This window comes from Ceratotherium simum, chromosome 19 (genome assembly GCF_057802395.1).
Source record: "Ceratotherium simum simum isolate JZ-2026a chromosome 19, ASM5780239v1, whole genome shotgun sequence".
Lineage (NCBI taxonomy): Eukaryota > Metazoa > Chordata > Mammalia > Perissodactyla > Rhinocerotidae > Ceratotherium > Ceratotherium simum.
In genome coordinates, this window is record NC_141918.1 from 47,396,900 (window position 1) to 47,412,706 (window position 15,807).

General features: G+C 36.1%; 1 pseudogene; it reads left to right on the forward strand.

Moving 5' to 3' along the window:
• Window positions 1-13,054: 13,054 nt before the first annotated feature.
• Window positions 13,055-13,698, forward strand: LOC101396957 (large ribosomal subunit protein uL14m pseudogene; annotated as a pseudogene).
• Window positions 13,699-15,807: the final 2,109 nt, after the last annotated feature.

Here is a 15,807-nt window from a genome sequence, read left to right on the forward strand (position 1 = left end):
AGTCAAGTTAATGGCCATGTGTACAATGTTACTATATGTGTTCATATCACACTAGAAAAAAAGACTTGCTAACAGAACTGAAGGGTTTTTAAAAAATGTTAAAGTTTTAGCAAATGGAAATGTAAAAAAAGTTCAAGTAATATGCTAAAATTTTGTAAATACTTAGAAATTAGACTGGGTTGATACTATCTTCTCGATTTTATCAGTTTTAAAATAATGTTGACATAATACTACAGTTTAAACAAGACATAAAATTATTTTTTTATAGACACCTGGACAGATAGGATAACATTACTTTGGCAAAATTTTAGGATTATGAACATATAAACATATGTGTTCAGGGAAATCGAATTATAATAGCCAAAGTCTTTATAAAAGGGATTGATTCTTACAATTTGTTTAATATTTTAAAAATAACAATTATTCTTCTGTTATTTTCTGACCATCTTAATTCTAGGAGAAACTCCTTATACACTCAATTCATATATTAGATTCAATCAAGACATAATTGTATCAGAAAAATTTAATAATCTTTGTATGTATATAAGTCAATATAATCGAAGTTGAAATATTTGCCCCACATTACATAGAAAATTTTAATGTCCAGGCCATATTATATAAGTGGATTTCATAAATCATTAACAAAAATAAATAACTCAATAGAAAAATAGGTAAAAAAAGCGAATAGGTAATTAATCCAAGGAGGAACTGGCTAAAAATCATTTGCAAAGGTTGTTGATCTTACTAAAAAAAAAAACACAATTAAAATTTTATTTTATCAGTTAGATTACAAAGGTTAAAATAATTTATAATAGCATTGCTAAGAGTTGGCGTGTGAAAATTTATTTAATACAAGTAATTGTGTAAATTAATATATCCTTCCTGAAGCTCCATGCTATAACATCTTTCAAAATTTAAAGTCATATACATTTTGACCTAAAGAAAAAGTTTCCTTACTATAGATACACATTTTTTATTTAGTAAATATTCATTGTCAACTATTATGTGGCAGACATTATGTGAGATACCGGGAATAAAATGGTAAATAATATAAAAATTCATAACCAGTTAAAATTTCCACGCTAAGAGGCTAGTTACATGTACTTACAATGTAGTATTATGTCAACCTTAGAAAGAACAAACTATGTTTATAAGAGCTGGCATTTAAAAAAATTTATCAATATTTCTAGAAAATATACAGGATTAAATTACATGTAACAAAAGTAAGTTGAAAAACTGTATAATATAATTCCATTTTGGTAAAAGAAATTTAAGGATGCATCTGAAAGAATACAAAGGATATCCACCAAAATTTTGCCACTGAATTGTTAAATTGTTGGTTTTACTTTTCTTATCATCAGGACCACTGGCCTAAATGAATGAATAAATGATTAAGGAAATAAATTAATCAGGGTTAGATTATCAAACATTTAACTGCCTACTTTCTAAATAGTATTATTCTTTACAACTTCTTCCCAAATAGCATGATCAGAAAACTACATTAAGGAAAATTAATAGAAAGACTTTTGTATATAAAAATCATTATGATTTGTTTTAATAGTCCTTAAAGTATAGTAAACCTAAAATAGTAGTTATTTAGTGATTAGCTGTTTTAGTTGGGAGGAGGCAACGACTTCCTCAAAACCTACAGTGAAGTTGGCCTCTTCCTGTTTCTAGCTGGGACCCACTGCCTGTTCTCTTTTGCCACATGGTGGCGGCATCTTAACACTGCCGCTCATTTCCTCCTGGGCACATACACTCTTTTAGGCAAAAGCTCAATTCGTGCGGTGGAGTATGATTAGAGGGGCATAGCTAAATGAGACTTCCGTGCCACAACCATGACCACTAATGTGCTGTGTAACGCCTTCCTATGAAAATACTCTCTGTCACAGAAGAAAATAATATCTAACGTTCAATTGCCATGTATTAAAATTATACATATTTTACAATAACATTTTAAGTTTTAGAAGAACTTTACCATTAAATAACCTTCAGAATAAATTTCAGTACTGGTAATACTTTCTACAATTAAGCGTGCTTTTTTTTGTTGTTGTCTTAAAAGATAGAGTTAGTAATCCTAATTCTTAAATTACTCCTGCTGTCTCTTATTAAAATTAAAAGTAAAATATGATTCATGTGTTCTCTGAAGGAGAGAGAAGAATCATTTTAAGTCAGTATATTTTAGTTTTAGGAAATTAGATTGTCACCATGTGAATGTGCCAGTAGGCAGGACAGTGTGTAATTTCCATGTTCACCATTCTCTTCCTGGTATGTAGAATCAAGTCTGGAATGAATAAATAAATTAATGATGGTCTGTTATTCACCATCTGATGAGTCACCTTTCCTGGAGCTGATGTTTTGACTAATTCTTAATATCATCATAGAATGATACTAAAAATTATTCCTAAAAGATACTTCTAAAATGGACTTGCTTTTCATTAAATATCTGGGGCACAGACATTTAATATTAACTAAAAAATATCTTTGAAAGACTTGTACATTGGTTTTCTTGCAGTATGTGAATGTGCTATGGTAAGCGTAGTTTTCGTATCACCTGTTAAATTTGTAGTTTGTAGTGAGAACATTGTGTGAGATGACTGTATGTTCACATAGATCAATATAAAAATTATTGGGTCAATTAAGATTAAGAAAATAGGTCTTCTGGTCAGACATTCTAAATTTCAGTATTACTCGCCTAGATGATCTTGTTCAAGCTATTTAAATACTCTAAACTTAGTTTCGTCATGCATAAAACGAGGATGAAAATACAGCTCGTATAGAGTTCGGGAAGATTCAATGTGATAATGTATGTAAAGCAGTTAGTGTGGTGCCTAGAGCACAGTGAATGTTATAAACGGTACTCTGGTTGCTATTACTTTGATAAAAACTAGACAGTATACTTCTAGAAGTGGGAAAACTCAGGTTTCTGCATTGTAGTGAGACAGTTTTATAATGGTTAAGAACCATGATGATGGGGCATGACAGAGACTCTCTCCTGGACCAAGCTTTAGTTAGCTCCTCTTCTCGACTAGGCCTCCACCTTGGCTTTCTGTTTGTCCTTGCTAAGTCCAATTTTAGCAAGAATCCTACTAAATCAATTTAGAGACAATCATCTACCCTTGATATCTGATCAAGTTCTTTGTCCCCCACCTTTGATGTCTAAGTCCCTGACCTGTCTTTTGTAAGAATCCTCCTATCCTTGAGATCTCCTCTTAGTAATTTTCCATCCATTGACCTCACTCAGCATCTTGGCTATAAATCCCTGGCTAACTTTGCTGTATTTGAAGTTGAGCTCCATCTCTCTCCCCAGTTTCAATATCTCTATTGCAATAGTCTTGAATAAAATCTTCCTTACCATTTTAAAAAGTATTAGAATAATTTTTCTTTAATAGGCAGACCATGCAAAGAGATTCATCACTGATTATAGACATGGATTACAGGATGCATGCATTTGTGTGTGTATGCATGCACATGTTTATGTGTGTAGATGTGTGTATAGATGGAATGAATCATTGCCAACACTCAGCCTCATTCTGGACTCTGTGGGAGAAAAAGTGAAACAAGCAAGTTTTTTTGTCACTATAGAGAAAAATTCTCTACTTTGTGTTGTGTAAATATATCTCAAAGTCTCCACCAGTGCAGACTGAAAAGCAATGTCTTTCCACTATTACTCTTACATTTCAGAAATTTCTGGCTATTTTCACATGTTTGTTCTTTAACATAAATTTTGTAATCTTTGACCAAGTACCCAAATCATTACTTTTCGATTTGTCAGAATTGCATTGTTACTACACAAAACTGGGGTTCTCTTACCCGATGTGCATTAAAAAAAGCCAATTACTATGGTGTCAGCTTTTGGGAAAAGAAAAACAGCTTTATTGCTAGATCAATCTGCAAGGAGACACAGGCATATGCCCTCAGATCTGTCTCTCTTATCTAGGGCTTGGTGCAAAATTTATGGGATGAAGGGCCGAGTGGTCTGAAGTGAGGAGATAGATGATTGGCGGTAAGGAGAATTAAGGTAATTGATGAGCTGTGCAAGTGTAGTTAAGCTTCATACCTCTTCATAGGATACATGTTCACAAAATTGTCGTGTTAGGATGATCTGTGGGTGCAGTTTTCAGCCATTTGACATCATATTGGTCACTTATCGGGCATTTGTACAGGCCTAGTTGATGGGTTGGTGGTGTCAACTGGCCTGAACTGGACAGGGGTCTCAGTTCCTGAAAAACCACTCTTAATTACTCTATTGATAAGCTAGGGTCTGTTAAACTGGTCCTGAAGGGCCTGTGGTTACAAATCCCCCCCTTTTTGTTGTTTATTCCTCAATCTTGAGGGATATAGGGTGACCACTGCTCTACCTTCTTCCTGCTGATAAGGGATGTAGGTTGTTCCATCTCACTGAACTAGCCTCTTAGTAAGGCGGTGATGCATGTGGGCTCCCAAAGTTAGGCCTATATTTTATAAGCAAGTAACCAGGTATTTAATAAGAAGCATTTCTAGAGAAACAAAAAGAAAAACAAAGTTAATGGTTGGAGCAAATTATAAACCAGTTTCTGAGCCTAGGGGGCAGCCAGTCAAGATTTCTAGATGTCTAGGGTTGAAGCATCTTTTGCCAGTTGAAATATCTCTGATGATGTCATCAGGTGTTCAGGTATTTTTCTGAGTGACTTACACAGCAATAGGCATGCATCTCTCTTAAGTTTATAGCAAGTTGTCCAGCTTCAGTTTGCAGGGCTTTAGGAAAAAAGGTGGTTTCAGTTCTCAGTGATCCCAAATGAAAATGATGGAAAAATTGAAAACATTAGTTTGGATATTTGTAGCCAGATATTTCAGGAGACTAGAACAATTCAGGATCCAGTCCACTTTACATATAGAAAACAAAAACCTCAAAGACAATTAACAGAACTAGAATCTAATATTGACAAATGTGTACTATAGGTTCCATTGAAATATAATTTTTCTCTTTAAAATTACCCTCATTTTTACCAAAGATAGCCAAATTAGGACTAACTGATTGGCAAAATAAGTCAAGTTTCAATAAACTTGGCCAAATTATTTACATAAGTACAGCAAGAATAGCAATTGATCATACAGGCTCTTTTAAATCTGCATTGCTGGAACTTTTCATAATGAATCTCAGATTGAACATTAAAGGTCTCTTAAGGCCAGGAAAAACAAGCTAAGGCCTTGTCATCAGACTCTGCTTGCAATACCTATAGGTTTGGGTGAGTTCTTCTCTTCTTTTGAGGTGCCCCAAAATATCCTGAGGTTCTTTGCACCTGCCAGGAAAGTGACCTTCTTTATTCACCTAGTAAGGTTTCTGGGAACCCTGTAAGCAAGGTACCAGGCCCATATTTCCAAGTGGCTTTATTCCATAAAGTCAATCTTTGTTCCTCAAAGCTGTCTGGTCATACCTGAGTCTATACATGTTTCTCCCAAATATGATAGTCCCGTCAAAGCCTCGATAATATAACCAATGTTTCCAACTGTGTCCTGTTATAAGAAGAGCAGATTCTTATTGAACTTATGCAAATAACTATACTGCCATGAAAATAAGAACACTCACTCACCAAGAGCTCCCAAATTCTGGAGGGGTCAAGTAGAGAGAAAAAGATAAATGTTTCAATTCTGCTTACCAAGGTATAATTTACCAAATAGCTGTAAGTCATAGTTAACTTAAGAGAAAAGAAAAAAAGTTTCCTTAAATCTGGAAAAACAAAACATTAAACATCAGCAATATCTCAAATGGAAAGTCATAAAAATTATAATCATCCTCCTCAGTTCATTTAGTCCCATGTAATCAACTCTTGATCTTAATCTTCTGTTAGTCATTTTATGAGGCCATCGGTTTCTCTAGTAGTTCTGTAATTTCTTATCCAGCTCAGTTTTATAAGCTGAAAGTTTGTCAGAAACCTGTATTCTAAAGCAAGTGTCAGAATCCTTTCCATGAATCTCTCTGAAGATGAAACATATTTGCAAAAGCTTCAGAGTAAAACAATAACTGTGAATGATAAAAGATTTTAAAATGGTAATTAACAAAGAAACTTGGTTATTTCTGTGACATACAACAATTTAAAATAACTAGAATTATGACTGATAACCAGGACAGATCAGAATTTTAGTAATGTTATATAATTTTTAAAACATTTATATTAATAACATTTACCCTTGCAATATAACCTAAGAAGGTCTAACATCATTTATTTGACAATGCTTCCCATGTAATTTAACATACCAAATAAGCCTAGATAGTTTAATATCTCTTTCTTTATAGAAAGAGAGAAAAAATTCTTTGAGAAGTCCCAGTGCCCTATTGGAAATTTTCAAAGTTTGAATTTTGGGGAAGTTTGTCAAAAATATCAAAAGGTTTTAAAACACTTGGTCAAATAGGAAACAATGCTTAATTATCTATTTAACCAAGATGACAACAGGAGATGTTAAAGACAAACAGAGAGAGTTAAATGAACAAATAACAAAACCTCTTAGTTTTCTTAATAGAGAGAATTCAGCTTTTTGAACATAGGAAATTATTTTGACAAAACATAGATTTTTTGTCTTTTAGGTAGACTTACTCAAAGGTAAAGAAAAAACTTTTATAATCTCTTTACTGAGAGTGGACTAAAAGTCCAGGAAAATTAACCCTTTAAGAGAGAGGAAAAAAAAACAAATTTTAATTTTTGTACCAGCTTACTTTGATATTAAAACTAATTCACTTAATTAAATTTGTTTTAATCTTAGACAACTTGACCATGCACACAACTCTTGGGTCATGATTCCTCTTCCACAAACTTTCTATAACTTTCTTCTTACATTCAGAATTTATTCCATGCCTTCTTTCTTCCCTCCTAGTACTTGAGGACGAATTTATCTTTCTTAACAAAACAAACAAAAATATTTCCATTCTTTATACCTTCTTTATCGAAAACATACATCTTACTTTCCTTGAACACAAAGCTGTTTTCCTTATTATTTTTAGTAGCTTTATTTACATATATTAATTAGAATTCTTAACCCTTACAGACCTTAATTTTTAGTGAAAACTAAGAAGTAAGCAATTACAAACTGTCTTTTACATTAGCATTCTGTGGCTTGGCAAGTTTATAAATACTTTTCATAATTTCTAGAAACATACTACTTCATAGTACAATTTTAAATAAAATACAAGACCTGTTTACTAATAGACCCAAACATCTGTTTTTTTCTGTAATAAGAAACCAAAAGTAGATAAACTTAAGACATGTTTAGCAATAATGTTTCAGTATTTTATCTTATTTGAAAATGACATAGACACTCAATGAATTTTCCTTCATTTGATTTAACCTAGCAAAATATTAGTTTTAAGGTACCAAAAAGATTTTAAAGTTAAGTACATACATCATAACATGTAATTTTGTTAAAGTTCACTCAACACTTTTATCTTCTTCACATCTATTTAGTTTACTTGTTTCCAATAATTATTTAGATTGCCTACAAAACTTCTTGAGACATTAGGCAAAATTAGCTATCATTTTAAGTTATTATTTTTGCTAACCAGTTTTGTAACAGAGATAACATGAGCTTATTTGACCAATAAACATAGAATAAAGGCTGCATGTCTGAATCATATCCAATGTCGATAACTCTGAGTACATGCCTATTTCAATCAAACCAACAAACTTAAATAAGCTTTCACTTACCAAAGATTATTTTGTATCATGTTAGCTTGTAAAACATTTGGGCTAGTTTCTATTACATTTATATAAATGCTTACTTTAAGTCAATTAAATAGAACTCTTGTAGAAATTATACCATCTGGAGGTTAAAAAACAATCACATAGACACACACACACACACACACACACATAACACATGTATAGACACACATACATGGAGACTCCATAGCTATTGTTGTAAAATTATTGCCATGAATCAGGTACATTAATCAGCCTTATATTAATGTTCATAATAATTCATATTCTTGTGAAAGACTAATTGAATACAAATTTTGTTTCAAGCTTTTTCTACTAATATCTGTGGAGAAAACACTCAAGATGCTAGAATTTGGGCGAGAGTGCTCTTATAGCCATTTTTCTTTCTTTCTTTCCTTTTTTTTTTTCCTTGAGTTTTATGAATTGGTGGTGAGGTAGATAACAGTTCCCCAGAGAGGTTGCAAGCCTTCCTAATTGAGGTTAAGAAATTTTTCAAATCGTCTTTGACTCCATGCCATAGAGAAGTCCTGGTAATGGTACAGGATGGGATGTTTCTCAAACATCTTATACCTCAACTTGGCACCTATCCATGTCTTCATGAATAAGCTCCTTCCTACCCTGCCAGCTTAGAGTATTTCTATATATGAGAAACACCAAGAGAAAATTTTATGGTTTCCATCCTTCTCCCATAGATAAGGTTGGGATATTGGAAGGATTGGCTACTATTTCATATTGTCTGATTTTCTATCTACATCCTTCCAGTGCTGTTCATCTTTTCCCCAATTCAGAGCTTATTTTATATAGTCTGTGGTAGTAGGGTGACTGTTCTTGTCTTTTTAAACCTTTAGACTGTCTCTTTTGTCCCACACCAGAGTTTTGATTTTTGAAGCAAGGAGAAGATCCGACATTTTTATTTCACATATCTGTATGACCTCCAGAGAAAAGAAGAAACTGAATGTCTCAAATTACCAGTTTTCACAAATAAGAAATTTATCATTTTATCCACCACTATCATCATGAAGACAAATATTTGAAGACAGGTAACATTAGCCAAAGATTTTGTTTTTATCTTTGGATTTCAACATGCCAAGTTGTGTTTTTCTTTGTATTTACTTCACTTGGTGATCTCTGATTCTCCTGGATCTGTGGTTTGGCATCTCTAATTTTGGAAAATTCTCAGCTATTATCTCTTAAAATATTTCTTCTTACTCTATATTTCTCTTCTCCTTCTGAGACTCCAATTAGACATATGGAGGGTCATTTGAAATTGTCTCCTTAGAAGGTCTTATCCTCTAAAATTCCATTTAGCTGATTGCCTTGAGACTGCAATTATCTCAGCTTTCTAATGGTCTCATAGATACTCTGTCAGTTTGTTTTTTTGCTCATTTTACCCTCTTATTTTCTTTTCAATTTGGATAATTTCTATTGTTCTATCTTCAAGTGCAATTATTACTATTATTATTATTATTATTATTATTATTTTGGGAGGAAGATCAGCCCTGTGCTAACATCTGCCAATCCTCCTCTTTTTCTGTTGAGGAAGACTGGCCCTGGGCTAACATCCATGCCCATCTTCCTTCACTTTATATGGGATGCCGCCACAGCATGGCTTGCCAAGCGGTGCATCAGTGCGCGCCCGGGATTCGAACTGGCAAACCCTGGGCTGCCGCAGCAGAGCATGTGCACTTAACTGCTTGCGCCACCGGGCCAGCCTCTCAATTATTATTTTTTTAATGCTGTGTTTATGCTGCTGACAGTTCTATTTCAGGAATTCTTCATCTCTGACAGTGCACTTTTCATTTCCGGCTTTTCCATTTGGAAAAGATTCCAAAAAATCTTTTTAAATTTCCCTCTTTCTGATAAAATCTTCATCTATTTATGCATGTTTTCCATCATATTCACTAGATGCTTTAAAATATTAATCAAAGATATTTAGAGTCCCTGTTTGATAGCTCTAATGCCTCAGCCATCTCTGGGTCTGTTTGTATTCATCACTCTATCTCTTGACAACAGTTTATTTTCTTCCTTGATTTTTGTCTGTGTCTAATAATATTTGAGTAAAGGTCAGAATCTTGTGTGAAAAATTAGTAACAACTGACATCAATAGCATTTACATCCCCTAAGTGGTATGCCTCTTTGTCTTCAGGCTGTTCAATCTAATTAAACTAAGTTGGTTTTGTTATTGCTATAGTCATGTGCAGTGTACCAAAGAATTCAAATCCATCTAGCAGTGGACTGCTTGTACCTGGTGCTTAGTCTAAGACCTAGGGTGCTGGCATGTTTTTGTAGAATTGTCAGCTTCCAGCAAGCCCCACATACACTCTATTCCTCTATCAGCAGTAGGCTGCTCTTACAGTTTACTAGGTACACAAATCCTGGTGGTAAGGGGGCAGATTTTTCTGTTCTTCTGCACCAGTCTGTTTTAAACAGTGCCCTCTGTGCCTGAGCCTTGGGAGGTAGAGTGGGGAGCTTTCTCACCATTCCTGTCTCTTCCCCTCATGGCAGTTAACTCTGCCTTTTAATGGTAGGGGGTGTTTCCACCCCCCCCAGCTTTATTTAGATATAATTGACATATTACATTGTATAAGTTTTAGGTGTACAACGCGATGATTTGATACACATATAAATTTCAAAATGATTACCACAGTAAGGTTAATTAACACATCCATCACTCCACATAATGACTTTTTTTTTGTGGAGAGAACATTTACGATCTACTCTCTTAGCAAGTTTCAAGTATATAACACAGTATTGTTAACTATAGCCACCATGCTGTACATGAGACCCCCAGAACTTATTCATCTTATATCTGGAAGTTTGTATGTTTTGACCAACATCTCTCCATTTCCCCCACCCCCAAGCTCTTGGCAACCAACATTCTATTCTCTGTTTCTATGAGTTTGGCTTTTTTAGATTCCACATAAGTGAGATCATACAGTATTTGTCTTTCTCTGCCTGGGTTATTTCACTTAGCATAATGCCCTCAAGGTCCATCCATGTTGTTGCAAATGGCAGGATTTCCTTCTTCTATATGGATGAATAATATTCCATCTATATATACCACATTTTCTTTATCCATTCATTTGTCAGTGAATGCTTAGGTTGCTTCCATGTCTTGGCTATTGTGAACGATGCTGCAATGCACAAGAGGGTGCAGATCTCTTCGAGAAAGTGATTTCATTTTCTTCAGATATATATGAGAAGTGGGATTGCTGGATCATATGGTAGTTCTATCTTTAATTTTTTGAAGAACCTCCAATCTGTGTTTATGTTCTGTGGGTAGGGGGAGAGTCTTATATAGGAGTGAGTTTACCCCCCCCCCCCCGCAGCAGCAATCCTTTCCTTTGTATCACCACAGGGTTTTGGATATGAGGAGGGTTCTGCCTCTCTCACAGTGACATACGTCTTTTGCTTCTATATCTCCCTCAGCAGCAAGCAACCTTTTCATGGGCCCAGGGGACAAGAGGGTTTTCTGCCCTCCTGTGGCATCAGAGGGCTTTTGCTTCATGTGAGAGAATGGTCCAGCATTGCACCTATCTCTCAGCAGCAGAGAATCACCACCTGCACATCTCAGCTATGGAGGGAACTCCTGCAGGTCTCCTGACCTGTACCCAATCATTTTCATGAGCCATATGATGGAGCTCAAGGAAAAGAGCTACTGGGTGAATCTGTATTCTTTTTGTGTCATGCGGATCCCAGGGATTCTAAACTTCACATTTAGCCCCATAGCTTTTAAGAATTTGTTAAAATTTCAGTTGTTTTCCTCTTACCCACATTATGGCGGCCACCTCTTATCCTGTGCTCTGCCAAAGGCAGAACTGTTCATATGTCCCATCCCTCCTTGTAAGATCTTGATGGCCTCTAGATTTCAGTTCACCTAGTTGTCTTTGATTGCATTTCTCCAATGGGCTAAAATAAAGTCATGATTTTATAGGTTATATAACTTTTTCTTAGAGTGAGAGTGATATTCTCATATGGCTACCTAAATAGAAGCAGAACACCTGCATTTTTATATATGGAGTATTTTGGTCACCTCAGTTCATAGAATTATTAAAAAAATGTAAAAAATACAGTTCTTTTCCCATATTATCTAGGGTATAACAGCACAAGATAAAGTGAAAATCCTGAAATCCTTTCTTTTTTTACCCCAATGCATGTTCAGAAAAGAAGAGAAGAGAGTGGCAATAGGTAGCCATATAGTGGTAGTCCTTTTTTTCCCCCCTTTTATGTTTTTGGGATCTATAGAAAAATTCAGATAGATCTGGGCAACCAAAGAACACTGGAAGGATAGCCGTCTAAAGCACACTAGGAAAACTGACTGCAAGTTCTGGAGGAAACCTCATAAGAAGCTCTTCCAACATGGTATGGTGTGAGAGGCTAAAGAGAGGAGTCTGAGGTAGCACTCTTGCTTCCTACTGGGTACAGAGGGACCAGCAATTGTTGTGTGAGGAGGCACAGAAGTAAATCATCCATATCCTGGAATTACATAACTCCTAAAGGTCAGACAGTTTCTTGGTAATCATTGATCTAGAGAAGAAGGCCTGCTAGCTACTCTGGGGTAGAACAAATGACTATCCCCGGGCAAGGAGGGAGGTGATGAATCTTTGTTATCCCACTTCCTGTGTGAAAGAAAAGTAATTTCAAATATATAGTAACAGCTTATTTCTCTACAAAATCATTTATTTTCTGACTCTTATGGGTAGATATGGCAAAGCCCAAAAAATACTTCACAGCTGGTCTTCTTAGCTTGTAATAATTTTAAAATAAATATATTCTTAGATCTTATGCACTAAAAGGGCAATTTGGGCAGGATTTAGCTGAAGTATGTACAATATGTAGATGGAGTGATTTGAAACTATTTTGAGATCTTGGATAATGAAAATGGCATCCTATTCTATTGATACATAAACTTAAAAAGAAGCACTTCTAAAATGATCTTGTGTGCATATCCAGACCTCTACCAGACATCTAAAATATTCAGCATACAACATTACCCACGATATAACCTTCTAAGGTTGAGCAGTAATGACAATAGTAAAAACGAGAAAATAAACTGAAGATTGTAGAGAAGCCACTGAGCCAGAAACAAAGATGGCTCTTTCTTGCAGATAATGTATACAAAACTAAGCCCCGCTGAAGCTGAGAAACAGCCGGGATGTACTAAGAAAAGGAAACCATCAACTCAGTAAAGGAGCAAATATAGAAAATAGATTTTAAAATGAGAGTTTCAATGAGAGTTTAAAATGAATCTCAGTGAGACTTGCCAGCTTATAGAAGTGTCAGAAAAACATTAAAAATGACGAAGGCAGTATAGCTGATTAAGGACAACTGGTAATCAGGCCGCCAGGCCGGGCCGGCGCGCAGGCGCGGGGGAAGGCCGCGTGGGGGGAGGTGGCGCTTGGCCGGTGCGCCCTGCGGCGCGGTATTCCCGGGCGGCCGGAGCGGATTTGCCATCTTGGGATCCCATGGCTTTCTTTCCTGGGCTCTGGGGTCCCTTCACCCATGTAAGCAGAGTACGCGGCCAGCGCTGTTTCAGCACCACTGGGAGCCTCGGTGCGATTCAGAAGTTGACGCGGGTGCGTGTGGTGGACAACAGTGCACTGGGGAACACCCCGTACCATCGCCCACCTCGTTGCGTCCACGTCTACAACAAGAATGGGGTGGGCAAGGTGGGCGACCGGCTACTGCTGGCCATCAAGGGACAGAAGAAAAAGGCACTCATTGTGGGGCGTCGCATGCCTGGTCCCCGGATGACTCCCAGGTTCGATTCCAACAACGTAGTCCTCATTGAGGACAATGGGAACCCTGTGGGAACCCGAATTAAGACACCCATCCCCACCAGCCTACGCCAGAGGGAAGGCGGGTTTTCCAAGGTGCTAGCCATTGCTCAGAACTTTGTGTGAGCAGAGCCCAGGCTGCCAACTGCAGTGGGGCTCATGAATGGATCAGTCCTGAGAACTGTACCTTTGCTGAGAGGAGCTTGGGGCCCTTGGGCTGGGGAACAGCCTCCTATGAGAAAATAAACATATTCATGTAAAAAAAAAAAAAGGACAACTGGTAATGAGAGGTAATGGGATGTGGAGGTCTGAGCATGTCCAAAGGATGGAGACTCAGAGAAAGACAGCAGCCTGGGCATAATCAGTGAAAGATCCAACAAGTTTATCATGGCATTTAAATAATCCTGGTCTGAAAATGTGCCATCCACTACCTCATGCTTGAGGCATTAGTAAAGAGCAGAATATATTGTTCTTCATAAAATAGTCCCTCGTGTTAATAAGATATTTCAGACAGTGCAGGCTATGAAAACATGAACAACATAATAGACCATGGAGAGATTTCCTGTGACATGATGACAAGCTAAGGCAAAATACAATGAAGTACTGTTGCCTGGACAGGAGGATGCATATAAGTGACAGAATATAATAATGTATGATAAAGTTACAATAAATTTAAGCAAGAGAAAAAAAAAATGTATGCTTAACTTAAAAGTCAAGAAGGGAATATTCCCAATGGTTCAATTCATGGATATTTTATAAAACAGGACTCAATAGGATAATTGGTAAAATCTATGCATTCATGTGCTATTTATAGAACATGAATAAATGTCTGAAAAAATTAAAATATTAAAAAACATTTAAAAAATATATTTGTAGTTGAAATGAAGGACATTTCAAAGTATTAGACATTCTCAATGTTACCATATGTATTTTCTTGATAGAAAGTTGTGGACATAAATCTGAAGAAGTATAGAAATTATCATTAAGCAATATTAATACTTTTTAATTTATAAAATTCAATAAGAAAAAGCTAAATATGCCCATAGAAAAAGTGGGCAAAAGATGGAATGCTAAACACCAGAGTTGAGGTATCAAATTGATGATTTAGACAAGGAAGAATATTATTAAAAATCTATAGCAATCACCAAAAGAATGGAGAAATAGAGGTGAAAGTAAACAGAAATGATGATCAGATTGTGTGAACAGGGTGTTCAAGCTTCCACCTTGGTGAATCTATCCTGTGGTTTATAAGCTGTAAGTGAATAAGAATGCTCAGGAGCTATTTACCAAGCAAAACAGTGTGTCAAAGGAAAGACAAGTGTTAATAAAAATGAAGAAATGGGAATGGAGGGGCTGTCTGTGAAGAGGATGAGGATTATATTTGTTAATTATTTACAGTGGAGCAGAAGACACAATGGAAAAAGCCCAAAGAGGATTCAGTGTAGCAAAAGAAAGGTGAATCTCAGGGAGTCTAGGTTTAGGTATCTTGAAGGAAATCATTTGTGCTTGAGAATATTTGATACAATCATTGAAAAAAAATCTCATGTTTGCTGACAGAGTGATATGTCTCTAGCTGTTAATTCAGGAAAAGGATGTGAAGACCATGGGAACAAATTTTGGATGATAAAGAAAGATCGATCAAAACATCATTGAATTTGTTCCTTGAGTAAATGAACTGGCAGCTGACAATTGGCCACATATCAAAAAGTAATAATAGATATTTATTTACCTTTGTGCAAAGACAGGTTGCATTGACTTCTGAGCTATTGTAGTTTAGGTCATCTCAGGGCAAGAAAACACTGAAGCTGGAAAGAGACGTAAATTCAGGAGGAAAGGGGAAAGTGGCTGCCATCTAAGGATGAGTCTAGAGTCAACCCTTTCTCCTATCATTGGATATATAGTGGCTTTGTGAATTGTACCCATGTCTGTCTCAGGCCAAGCCAAATACCCGGGAGTCCTCTTTCAGTTTCCTATTTCCTTTTACCTGATGCACACTTCATCAGTTAAAAAAAAAAAATGTTTCTTACAGAGAAGAGTAGAGAGAGTCTTGAAAAAGATTCCCCCATGATGCAAACAAGGAAGGGGAATAGCAGTTACGGGAGGAGGGACACAAATCTCCGTCTGGATGCTTCTCTCTTCCTCCATGAACAACAGCCCTAATCTGTGTGTGGGGGAATAATAGGCAAATGTCGCCCTTAGGACACAAGTGAAAACCCACTACAGCTGGCAGAAGGTAGCAAAAAAATCCTCTACACATGGGAAAGGGACAAGAATAGATGCCAGGAGGCCCAGAACTAGAGCAAGAGGAGGGCAAATAGCACTTGCTCTGGCCACATCCT